A 12674-nucleotide genomic window follows, 5' to 3' on the forward strand; every position below is an offset into this window, starting at 1 on the left:
GAATTTTGAGTCCAGCCTGGTCTACACAGTGAGTTCTAGGACAGCCAGAGCTACATAGTGAGACCCTGTCTCACAAACAAAAGTTTGCATTGCTCTCTTCTCCCGTTGGAAGGGAAACAGCAAAACCAATTTTCCTTACTAGGCTTAAGATAAACCAGAGGTTTAAAGGGCTAAAAGGAAAAAGGGGGGAAAAAAGCAGGTGTAATGGTAATCATGTATATCCTTGTAGTCAGGTATGAGGGCTGCAAGTCTCAAACTAGTCTAAATTACTTAATGATTTCCAGGCCCGCCTGGGCAATTCAGCAAGAGCCTGGGTGAAGACAGGCAAATGACAAAAGAAAGAAGACAAAAAACAAAGAAAGAAAGGAAAGAAAAGGAAGGAAGGAAGGAAGGAAGGAAGGAAGGAAGGGAGGGAAAGAAAGAAAGAAAGAAAGAAAGAAAGAAAGAAAAGAAAAGAAAAGAAAAGAAAAGAAAAGAAAAGAAAAGAAAAGAAAAGAAAAGAAAGCCAGCCCCAAACGGTAAAATGAAACACTTGCCCTTACAACATAGCAGCCCCTTCTTGCACTCGGCTACAATGTTAAACCTGTAAATGTTAAGGTTTTGAGGAACAAAGAGGAGAATCTTTTCAAAGGTTTTATATCTTGTGCTACTGGCTGTACAACACAAATTGATGTAAAATGTTACATGCTTCACTTTGTAGAATACAAGATGGCTCATTCTGATAAAGCTGGTGAGAAACAAAACAAAACAACAACAACAGTGTTAGTGGCTCAGAGGGCTCTGGTGCCTTGTGCAGCCTACGGGAGGATTACAATTTGAACTGAGAACTTGAAACAACAAACCTCCATGTATTGCTGCCCCATGCAAAAGAGAAACAAAGGATGAGTAGAAGTCTCCACATCATAATCCACTGTTAAAATCTTCAAAGAAGCTTTGCTAATGTGTTCTTGTTACCCTGAAATGTCTGGTCTCAGTGGCTTTACAGACTTAAATGTTTATTTTGAGTGGGTATGTTTGGACTTTCCGACTGACAAGATCAACAGGACTTTTAGGAAAACCTGGTCTGTTATTTGTGCCCCAAACAGCTGTCTGGCACTCCTTATGTGTCTTGTCTGCTTTGCTGCCATGGAAATTAAGCCACTGCATTTTTAAAGTCTTGGATTGACAGACCAAAGTTCCTGGCCTTGACGCAGCTGAAACCCGATAGTGTGTTCCATGCTGTTTCTGCCCCTATGCAGCGGGACAGAAATGAAAGGTCACCTCAACAACAGCACTCAGTCTGACACATACTCTATGGGGCCATAAATAACAAAAATATAGATGCTGATGGAACTGTCTGGGTCACAGACAAATGCTGACAGGAAAGGACATATTCCCAGAACACCATATGAAATTGCAGCAATGAATGACTCTCTAGAACCTGTTAAAAGATAAACTGCATTCATTCCTAACCCGTGATTCCTTCCTCGGGGGAGGACACATCACATGAAATGTGATCCTGGTACTCATTGCCCACATATCAGACTTGGGATCCCCCTTGGAGATGCCTCTTCAATGTTAACTTGCAGTTACAGCTCACACTAAGGGACTGATAGCCTCTCCGTTGCCTCTTTCCTGGGATACACACCTTCCTAAGGTATGATTAGTTATAGCAAGGAGCTGTATTGTCCTTTTTTATTCTTCTTCATGGGCAAATGACCAGGACAAAATGAATGGGAAGTTAAAGAAACCTGTTGTAAAACAATCCAGGACCCTTCCTGAGCAATTCTTGAACATTAATGTGTCTTTCCCATTAAATTGCATAAGGGCATTTTCCAGTAAAAGTTAAATGATTGGGAAATTTGAAGTTAGAATTACAGAGAAGCTGACTGCTTTTGTAACAATGGAGTGAAACAGGAAATCCTGGGAGGCTCGGCAGAGGAGAGAGCCAATGCTAAGCTTCATTTTTTCCAGGCCTCCTCGAAATTCTCCCTTCTTTCTGTAGAAGAATGCCTTGTTTCCAACCTGCTGTTGAGCACTCTATACTAGATGGCAGCTGACAAGCCTCTCATCACTCATGGCTGGCAGCACACCAGTGAGGCAGGAGTGGTGCTTACTCCCACTCTTAGCACACAATTGATGCCACCCACACGCATGGGAAGGTGGGACCAACGAGATGAATAAGCCAAATGGATGGAACTTGCCTATCTTCAGACACTTCCTCTGAAGCCAATAATTAAACTACATTATATGGACTGAAGTGGGTGGCAGGCTCCTCTGGAAACTAATAATCCATAAAACCTAACCAGTGTACATTGTGCTTTGTGTACTCTAGAATTCTGCTTGCATGTGCCTATGCTGCTCTTGCCTTGGCACTGGAGAGAATCCAAATGGAGTTCAACTTACTGATCAGAATTTGGCTGAGCCTGTTCTGATGCTTTGGCCAGGCCAAAAATAAAAAATAAAAAAGAAGAAAGAAAGAAATTTAAGAAGGTTAAGAAGGAAGCCACTGACTTTCTAAGGCGGAGTTTTGAAGTTAGTGACATATGTTTTAAGTGGTTAACTCCAGGTTCCCTGGAGGTTATAAGTTGTTAAAAAAATTAGCTTAGGGGTTGGGGATTTAGCTCAGTGGTAGAGCGCTTGCCTAGCAACTGCAAGGCCCTGGGTTCGGTCCCCAGCTCTGAAAAAAAAAAAAAAGAAAAAAGAAAAAAAATTAGCTTAGGGTCACAAAGAAAGAGACCATTATTCCAACTGAAGTGCTTAGAACAACTTTATTCTTGTTCAAGAGGGTGTGCTACAGACACGGAGGCCTGAAATGCTCTTGGTTTATATTCTAACTCAGGTGGTGGCTGTGTCTTTCCCCCATTGGCTGGGGTCTGATTTCACAATCTTACTCATTTGGGTAGTCTGAAAAGAACTGGCACCCAGGAAATGGAAGAATGAGAAATGGGTTATTGCTACAAGAAGAAAAAGGTCACTTGACAGACCATTAACTTCATAGAGTAGAGAACAAAAAACAAAGGTTTTACTGGGGGCGGAGGGGGGTGAGGGCTCAAAATGTTTGCATAAAAGTGTGGTGGTGGGAGATAAAAAGATTTTAATTCCTTGTCCCAAACACAAGTTGTTGTGGTTTTGTTTTTAGTATTGGATAGAAAAGTCTCATATTTGGTATTTCTTTCAAAGTGAAGTCACTCCTGTTGTATGGCCTCATCCTGTTGCTGGGCTCCTACGAATAATTGTGCTATAAAGATGCCTTGGGGGTTGGGGATTTGGCTCAGTGGTAGAGCCCTTGCCTAGGAAGCACAAGGTCCTGGGTTCAATCCCCAGCCCAAAAAAAAAAAAAAAAAAAAAAAAGAAAAAAAAAAAAGATGCCTTGGTCACCACCTGGACACAGAAGGTACTCCTGTAGTCCCAGCTCCTAGGGAGAAAAACTATTAGTTTCCTCTTTTCTGAGGAAATAGGAGCTCTTCTGGATTTCAGAGTCAACACAGTCTGCACAGACTGAAGTGTGTGTGTCAAAAAATGCCTTGTCTGTTAGCCAAGGGACAGACTGGTTGCCCGGCAGTGCAATCCTTTGAAAGGGTGGCATTTAGCTGTCCTCCAGAAATGTTTCCTGTGTCTCTTTTCTGCTAAGGATGGTACACTATATCTAAACTACACAAATGGTAGGTTATGCTGTCCATGTGCATGTGTGTTTGATCATCTAGAATTTTAGTAAACACAAAACAAAGGGAGAAAACCCTTGGCTCCAAATCTTTGATGGGCTTCTCTGGGCATGTGGCATACACTGCTGCAATGTTATTGCTTATGAGACCTCCCCATCCTTCAGACTCTCTCTCCAGAGTTTCCAACACCCTGAGATAAAGTATATGAGATATTTCAGTCTTATTATCCTCTACATCATTGTATCATTGAACACATATGTGTACACACACACCCCTACACACCACATTGGTGTGGAATAAAGGAACCACAGATAAAATTTATAGTAAACAAAAAAGTAGTGCAGATAAGGACAGTTGCTACCAAGCCAGATGACTTGAGTAGGAGAAAATAAGCCTGGCAAGTTGTCTCCTAACCAATTTGTTATGGCACAGCACGCATGTATGTGCACACAGACACACAAAATATAATTTAAAAATTAAACACAAATAAAGAAATGTTCTGAAATATTTTCTTGTTTTTTTCCATTATAGTATATAATAGTTATCATCAATGGCCTATTGTTGTACACTTTCTCATTGTACTGTGCTCATTGTAAAAGACATTGCCCAATGTTTCCCTTTTTTATACTTATGTTTAAGACAGAAGAAGAGAAAATGAAGCAACTTCTTTCTCTGCTCATGCTTAGAGAAGAAAAACTGGAATTGAAACTGTCATCACTTTACCCAGAATTGCATTGGCATTTTTATTTTTAATATCATTGTGACAAAAATCTGCCATTGTTTTGAGTAGAGTTTGTATACTGCATTGTTTTAGCATAGTGCTCTATGTTGGATGTGCCCAAAGTATGTTTTCCAGTTAAATCTTACAACATTTAAACATGTTTTGTGGCAAGATGAGCACAAGGTAAAATGTGTCACCTTAACATTTTTCCATGTTTAAGTGTTGATTTTGCTGTGTTTTTCATTTTTGCTAACCTTAAATCCTTTGTCCATTAAATAGCAACTACCCATTCTGTCTTTGCTCTAGCTCTGGCAAACACTAGTCTTTTAGAAATTTTATTACTTTGGGGACTAATATTTGTGGAGCTACATAGTACTTGTCTTTCTGTGACTGGATTGTTTCGCCTACATAATTGCTTAATGATTCATCACAGCAAAAACACATTCTAAGGTGCTATGCAGGTAGCTTAGTTAATAGAGTGCTTGCCTAGCATATGCAAAGTCCTTAGCACTAAATAAACCTGGCACACAGATGTCATCTCAGGCTCAGGGTGAGGAGGCAAGAGAATCAAGAACTTCAGTGTTATTCATTTGCTACATAATCTCAGGTCAGCCTGAGATGCATGAGATCATTCCACAAAAAAAAAAAAAAAAAAAAATTGAAAGATCATCTTAATTGGGAAAATTTAAATATGCAAAAGAAGATGGTTTGATAAATTCCTATGAACTAGTCTTTATTCTAACAATTATGAATTTGGTATTTTGTTTAATATATTCTATGGATTATCCTTTTAATGACATCTTTTGTTATTTTGTCTTTTTTTTCCCCGGAGCTGAGAACTGAACCCAGGGCCTTGCCCTTGCCAGACAAGCACTCTACCACTGAGCTAAATCCCCAACCCCTCTATGAATTATTCTTATTAAGGTGTTTCCCCAATGTTTTATAATGCAAAGTTTTCAACATACACAGATATTTAATATCCCTACTACCTAGATCCTACAATTCATCCTTCTATCCCTCTCTCTCCACCACCCCTGTTGCCCTTGAAGTAGCTTTAGGAAAAATCTCAGATGTTATTTCAGTGATAAACTGATTTCAGTTTACCTTATAGCCTATGTATAAAGTGATGTTTAATGTAAAAAGCCATGATCATGACTAGATAAAGCTAATGATTCCTTGATATCATTTTATATCCAGTATATGTTTAATGCTTGGGCAGTTCATACTGAGTGGCATTTGAATTCCAGATATCTTGAACTTTTTGCATGGTCCCTGGGCCAGATTCTCAGCAAAAGTTTACAAGACCTTCTTAGCATCTCCAGTTTAGGCCATGGACAATACCAGAATTGGGGTTCCTAGAAACAATATCATCCAGAGAACCCAGCATGAACACGGAAGCTGATGGCAACTGTCCCAAGAGCTTCCTGAACCCAGAGAACTATAGTGACTCATGGGCAGTGAGGGGAAACCCAGGGACAGGAAGTTATCCTGAGAGAAAAGGCAGGTACATAATGGCAGGAAACTGATCCTTTTGCTGAGAGTGAGCACTTGCTGCTCTGGATTTAGGTTTGATTCCCAGCACCCACATCAGGTAGCTAACAACTGCCTGTAATTCCAGGGAACCCCGCACCCTCTTCTGCCTTCTGTAGATGCTGCGCACATGTGTCACACACAGAGACAAGCATATATACATATATAAGAAAATTTTAATGTAAAACAGGGACTGGTGAGATGACTTAGCAGTTAAGAGCATTGATTGCTCTTTCAGAGAATCCAGGTTTGATTTCCCAACAACCAAAAAGTGGCTAACAACTGGCTGAAACTCCATTCCAGGGAATCCTAAGCCTTCTCTTGGCTTTTGTGAACACCAGACATGCACATGGTACACAGACATACATGCAGACAAAACACCCAGACACGTAAAAATAAAATATTTAAAAATAACATTTAAGGCCTGGCATGGTTACACACACCTTTAATTTCAGCACTCAGGAGGCACAGTCAGGCAGACCTTTGAGTTCAAGGCCAGTATGGTCTACAAAGCAAGTTTCAGTACAGCCTATTCTACACAGAGAAACCCTGTCTTGAAAATATATATATATATATATATATATATATATATATATATATAATTTTAAAATTAAATTTAGGGGTTGGGGATTTAGCTCAGTGGTAAAGCGCTTGCCTAGCTAGCGCAAGGCCCTGGGTTCGGTCCCCAGCTCCGAAAAAAAAAAAGAAAAAAAAATAAAATTAAATTTAAAAAGTAACCTATTAAAATTTTAAAATGGTTAAGAAAGTAATGAAATGGCGGGGTTGGGATTTAGCTCAGTGGTAGAGTGCTTGCCTAGCAAGCATAAAGCCCCTGGGTTGGTCCCAGCTCGAAAAAAGAATAGAAAAAAAAAAAAGTAATGAAAGACAACAAACAAAAAGCCTCCCAAAACCCTTATTCATCTGCATTCAGTTTAAGTGACTTTTCTATTCTTGCTATTTCCTTAAAAATATGTGATTTTTTCCCTGTCTGGCTTGTTTTTTTTTTTGTTGTTGTTTTTTTTTTTTACTTAGAAGGCTAATATTTTTGGAAGCTCATCCATTTTGCAGCATATATCTGCAATTAATTTCTTTATGTATGGAAACATTTCTTTTATCCCTCTCCTTTTTTCAAACTATTTTTTTAAGTTTGCTTATTTTATATATGTGACTACACTCTATTCAGACACACCAGAAGAGGGCATCAAGATCCATTACAGATGGTTGTGAGCCACCATGGTTGCTGGGAATTGAACTCAGGACCTCTGGAAGAGCAGTCAGTGCTGTTAACCTCTGAGCCTCTCTCCAACCCCTCTACTCTTCTTTGATGAACATTTAATTGGGCCATTTCCACTTTGTGGCTATGGTGAATCACAATAGATTTTGTTTGTTTTGAGACCCAGTCTGACTAAGTAGCCCTGGGCTGTCCTGGAACTCGTTATGTGTAGACCAGGCTGGCCTCAAACTCACAGAGACCCACCTACCTTTGCCCCTAGAGTGCTGATATTAAAGGTGTGTACCACCACACCCTGCCCTGAGGATATCTTTTTGAAAAATAAATCCTTGTTGGGGTTTAAAAGATGACTCAGCAGTTAAGAGTACTGGCTACTTGTCCTGAGGACTCAGGCTTTATTATCATCCCCCATGTGATGGCTAATAACTATCTATAATTCCAGAGCCAGGGAATCCAGTGCCCTCTTCTGGCCTCTGCAGGCACTGTTGTGAGGTCAGCTTAAAATCAACATAACTCAAACACCAGATCAATACAGATGACAAAAATCTTATTGTAATTAAGCCCCTATTGACTGATAGAGGTCACAGAGCAGAGTCAGGAGCTGAATTGCGACCCTGAGGGGACATTGTACAGCATATATTTTTTTAAAAAGCCATAAGGGTGGGATCAGGGTGGGCCTAGCATTGTCCAATCATATTTTGACATAAGGTGGTTGAGCAAGGCAGCCTAGGACATTCAGCAAAAGTGACTGCCACAGATAGTTCCTGGGCTTGGGAACACAAAACTTAGTTTGACCCTGCCAGCAAGATGGAAAAATTGTCCTTGAGATATCTGGACTGAGACAACTGTTTCCTAACAACAGAAGCTGTTTGGCTATTGGAAAGTCCCTGGAGCCTAGGACTTTGAATTTAGTTTCTCCTTATACTAAATGAAGTCTGAAAATGAAATAGTAATATTTAGAATAAGTTTCTTTTTCTTATTCCCAAGAGCACCAAGTAAGCACATTGTATCCATACATATATTCAGGTAAAATACACACAATAAATACAAATAAATAAGTTTTAAAATACTTGCTGGGCTGGAGAGATGGCTCAGCAGTTAAGAATGGACATTGCAGCTGGGCATGGTGGCACATACTTGTAATTCCAGAGGCAGACAGATCTCTGTGTTCGAGACCAGCCTGATCTATAGAGCAAGTTCCATAACAGCAGGAGATACACAATGAGAACCTGATTCAAAACAATAACAATAACAACCCCCCATTTCACTCCATAATTGGTTGACTCATAGATATGAAATCCATAGATGTGGATGACCATATTAAAAATGAAACAGATGGAGAAACAGTGGGGAGAATACAATCATGATCAAAAGCTAGATTCCTCCACTTAAATATATGGTCTCAAATTGCCATTTCTACCTTAGCTTTGATAATTGGAGAACTATCATGTAATCTTGGTTCTAACGTACATATTTCCCATTCTAATGCAGGCTGAGATTCTGATGAACAGCATCGGTGAAGTGAGAGGGAAATCTTTCTAGATACTAGGGCAATGTGGTTGGGTGTCAGGGCAGCCTAGGACATACAGCAAAAGTGGCTGCCACATATAGTTTCAAGAAGTAGGCAAAATGACAGATGCCATTTCCTGGTCTCCTTGATTCTCTCTTCCTAGACATGTGTAGTGGTCGAAGGCACAAGGACAGGAAGTAATGTAGACGGGTCCACCCCCTCCCTTCCATGCCTGAGTCACTTCCAGATCCTGATTCATACCTCCATTGAATCAAGTCATGGTGACAAGTTGGAAGAGAGATACCATTCCAGGTGCAGAGAACAAAAGAGGTCGGCATTTTCCTGAGCAGAGGAGGGACAGGAATGAGTGGTTCTACTTCTCCAGCATCTCACTGCCAGGTCCTCTCTGGCCCCAGGCCAACCAGGCATGTGGGGTGGGGAGAAGGACGAGTTCATTAGGCAGCTTTGACAGACACAGACCTCAGACCAGCTGCAGCCAGAGCTGTGCATCAAGAGTACAGGAAATAGGCCACTCTTTCTGTCACCCTTTCAGTCAAAAGGACCAAGACAGAATGCTCCTCCACATTTGGATGAAAGATGCCAAGGCTTTCTCTCACATGGTGTTGTCTGCTGCGGTTTTCCTTCTGTACCTCTTGGGGGAGAGGGTGGAGAGGGTGGAGGACTGTGCTAAAGCAGATTCCTTCCCTGATCCTGTGCTCTCACCCATATACAGTCAAGTGATCAAGTATAAGGGACTAGCTTAGGAAACTCCTGAAAGTGATTGGTGCTTATTTGGTTGAGGAGGAGGTGTTACACATGCACATGCATGTAATATTTACTCTCAGTGTAGCCCAGATTGTCCCTAGAAACTCATCCTCCTGAGTAGCTGGGACTACAGGTAGTACCACCATTCTTGCCACAGTGCCATTTTAGTGCCTATTTTTTATCACAATGCATTGGACGCCAAATTGTGCCTAACACATACCAACTGGGTCTCTTTAAGTTCCTTTCATCCCACCAAAAGCTTTGCTGCACAGCTGCTCTGAAACCTCCTAGCAGGAAACAGACTTCTCTGAGCACCATCCTCCAGGGGCAGAATACTTGGCAGTGAAAAGCTGCTTCGTTTGTCTGATGCGCGTGCGTGCGTGTGTGTGCGTGTGTGTGTGTGTGTGTGTGTGTGTGTGTGTGTGTGTGTGTGTGTGTGTGTAGTTTCTAGGAAGTTGTATAGTGGAGCCTAAATGTCTGTGCTTCTAGTATCAGGTGTGAATAGATTTGGTCAATTTATTAGATTGAGAAATTCTTAGCTTTTTTCAGCAGAGACATGTTAATAGGAGATCAGGAGGCCCAGGATTTTCAGATTTGGTGTGGGGGTTAAGAGGCCGGCATTGTTGGTCAAAAGATGGAATACCTGGGTAGAAGCAGAATGGAAACAGATGTGTCTCCCTGACAGCTGAGGTTTAATGGGGAACCCTCATGTCTTCCTCAAGCCCTGCCCCTATAACAACCAAGATGCAGTTTGCATCTCTTCATCTGTAAACAAAGGGAGGATCATGCTTCATTTGAATATGATTTATGCACACTCTACCAATTTCAAATGAAAAAGTACTTCCACATCTACAAAAGATTTTTTTGTAGTTTGAAATTTATTTTTGTCTTCCCTTTTCATTATTATCTGATTTTTGAGACAGGGTCTCTATAGTCCAGGTCAGCCTAGAACTCACTACATAGTCTAGGCTGGTTAGGAATTTGTGATCGTCCTGCCTGTTACATGATTAGATTTAAATTATTTTTTTTGTGTGTGTTGCTACAATGTGTCAGTAATATTTTTGATGGTTTCCTAACACTTTAGAGAAACCATCTACGGGTTTTCTTAATTTTTTTAGTTCACACTTTTGCATATGATATTTGAATTCAAATGTTTCCTCTTACAAATAATACAAGTACCTTTAAACATATACCTTTCAATTAACATCTATCATTTACCTACCTATATTAAGAGACGATGCAGACGGAAAAGAAGATGGAGAAGATACTAAGAGGTGGGAAATGAAACAGATGATTAGTCCACATAGCAAACTTAGATCCTGTTGGTAGGCATTTAGGCAGGCAGACTGTTGCCACCACCCAACCGAGGTAGGGAGGCAGCCCTCCCTGGGACTGGGGACTGCGGACTACGTGGCGACGCACTTGCTGCTGCAGAGCTTGGCCTTGGCCTTAGGCGGTCTCTGGCGCCCCCTGCCGTTCATACTACAAACCTCAGTTCCTGGTTTCCTCTCCCCGCCTCCTCCTCCATTTTGCTTCTCTTGGGCTTTCTCCTGGCAGTTCCCTCTTCTGCCTCCTCGAGCCCTCCCTCTTGTTAATTACAAGGTCATCTCCCGCGGGCACTTTTGCGGAACTAGATGGTGTCGCTTGGCCTAGAGAGAATGGGCAGACAGAAAAGCCCGGATTGGCTGGCCAGCAGGGCCTAGGACACAATCCCCTGAGGGTACTGCGGCAGTGGGAGTTAATTCGGATCTGTCGCCCGGAAACTTCAGGACTGAAACCTTTGGAATGAAGCAGCACCTTCTGCTTTCTGGCTCTAAGAGGAGCTGCCAAAAACCAGAACGTTTTTGGGTTGGTGATTGTGGTGCTTGAAGGGTCAGGGATTCCATTCCCCTATCTTGCAGGCACAGGAATTTGGACATGAGGGAGGTCCAGAAGTCTCTGGGCTCAGGAATTTCCCGCTCCTAGTTTCATGTCCCCATAAATGCCTAAATGGCATCTCAAAATGGCAAGGCAACGTATTCAAGAGCCAGCAGAGGGGGTTGTTGATGCTAGGAATCAGCCTCCTCCACAAATCCTTTTCAACCAGATAATACGCCTCCTTATTCACCCATTTTGCGTCCCCTTTCCTTTTTTTTCTCAAGCCCAGCCCTGTTTAGTTCTGGGTTTTACTCCGCACGCACATACTCTCCCCCAGGAGCTGTGCAAATCCGGTAGGAAATCCCTCCAAGTGGGAAACAACATTCCATCTCATCTAAAATCATGCTTTGCCACGCCTCTGCATGCCTGTTTACTTGGACCAGACTATCTCTGCTGCCACCCTAAGGCCGAAGACTGCAGGACCCGACCCAAATCCCACAGGTTTCTGGGCAAGAGACATGAGCCTCAGTAGACAAAAGTGAGGGTTGCTTCCAGAAAATACCAAGCTGCTGCTGCTCTATAGGGACCCTACAGATGTAGACAGTAGGGCCAGTTCAACTATGCAGCTACTGGGAGAGAAGGGAATCAATTAATACTAATATTCCAGCCAAGACACTGATTTACTGGAACATTTTGTCTCAGGACTTGGATACTTGATTGGAGCTCACAAAGACTTAGGATCCACACGTTTTTATTTTCCCATTTCTATCAACTGGGCTAGCTAGGTCATCTTCATTTATCTCACTACACAATCACACATGTTAATTTCCTCAGCCACTGAGATGCAAAGGGGTCTAAGAGCTTTGGGGAGGAATACAAGGCTTCATCACATTCAAGTCCAGTTAGGGACCACAGAAGGCTGGGGATAGGAAAAGGGGTGATACCTTTCTTGCACTTTATAAAGCGCCATGGCCAACACCCTATAGCCAAAGAGTAGTTAACACAAGGAAAGCACACACACACACACACACACACACACACACACACACACACACACACACGTTTACTTGATACAGTGTTACTGGGGAAATTGGGTCTCCTATTGGATTCTAAGTCTCCTTAATAAAAAGAATTTCAGCCAAGGGCTTACAGAGAAACCCTGTCTCCAAAACAAAACAAAATAAACAAACAAAACAAAAAACAACAACAAAAGGAATTTTAAAGCCAATGGAGGATGAAGCTCAAGGGCCATTTTAAAAGAGAAACAACAGAGCAGGTGAGCTGTAATCTTACTAGCTGCTGAGTGAAGGGAGAGTCAGGGTCCACGACAGGTGGAATGTTCAGTGACGAAAGTTGGCAGCAGCTGCATGGCAGATAAAGAAAGGGATTTCAGAAGAGCAAGTAAGAAAACCCAAG

The 12674-nt window shown here is 41.8% G+C and overlaps 1 protein-coding gene across 1 annotated transcript in view; it reads left to right on the top strand.

Annotated features, from left to right (window-relative positions):
• The window catches only part of Araf (A-Raf proto-oncogene, serine/threonine kinase), a 64430-nt gene that overhangs the window by 14900 nt on the left and 36856 nt on the right, over positions 1–12674 (top strand). The window lies entirely within an intron of this gene.

Source organism: Rattus rattus, chromosome X (assembly GCF_011064425.1).
Source record: "Rattus rattus isolate New Zealand chromosome X, Rrattus_CSIRO_v1, whole genome shotgun sequence".
Classification (NCBI taxonomy): domain Eukaryota; kingdom Metazoa; phylum Chordata; class Mammalia; order Rodentia; family Muridae; genus Rattus; species Rattus rattus.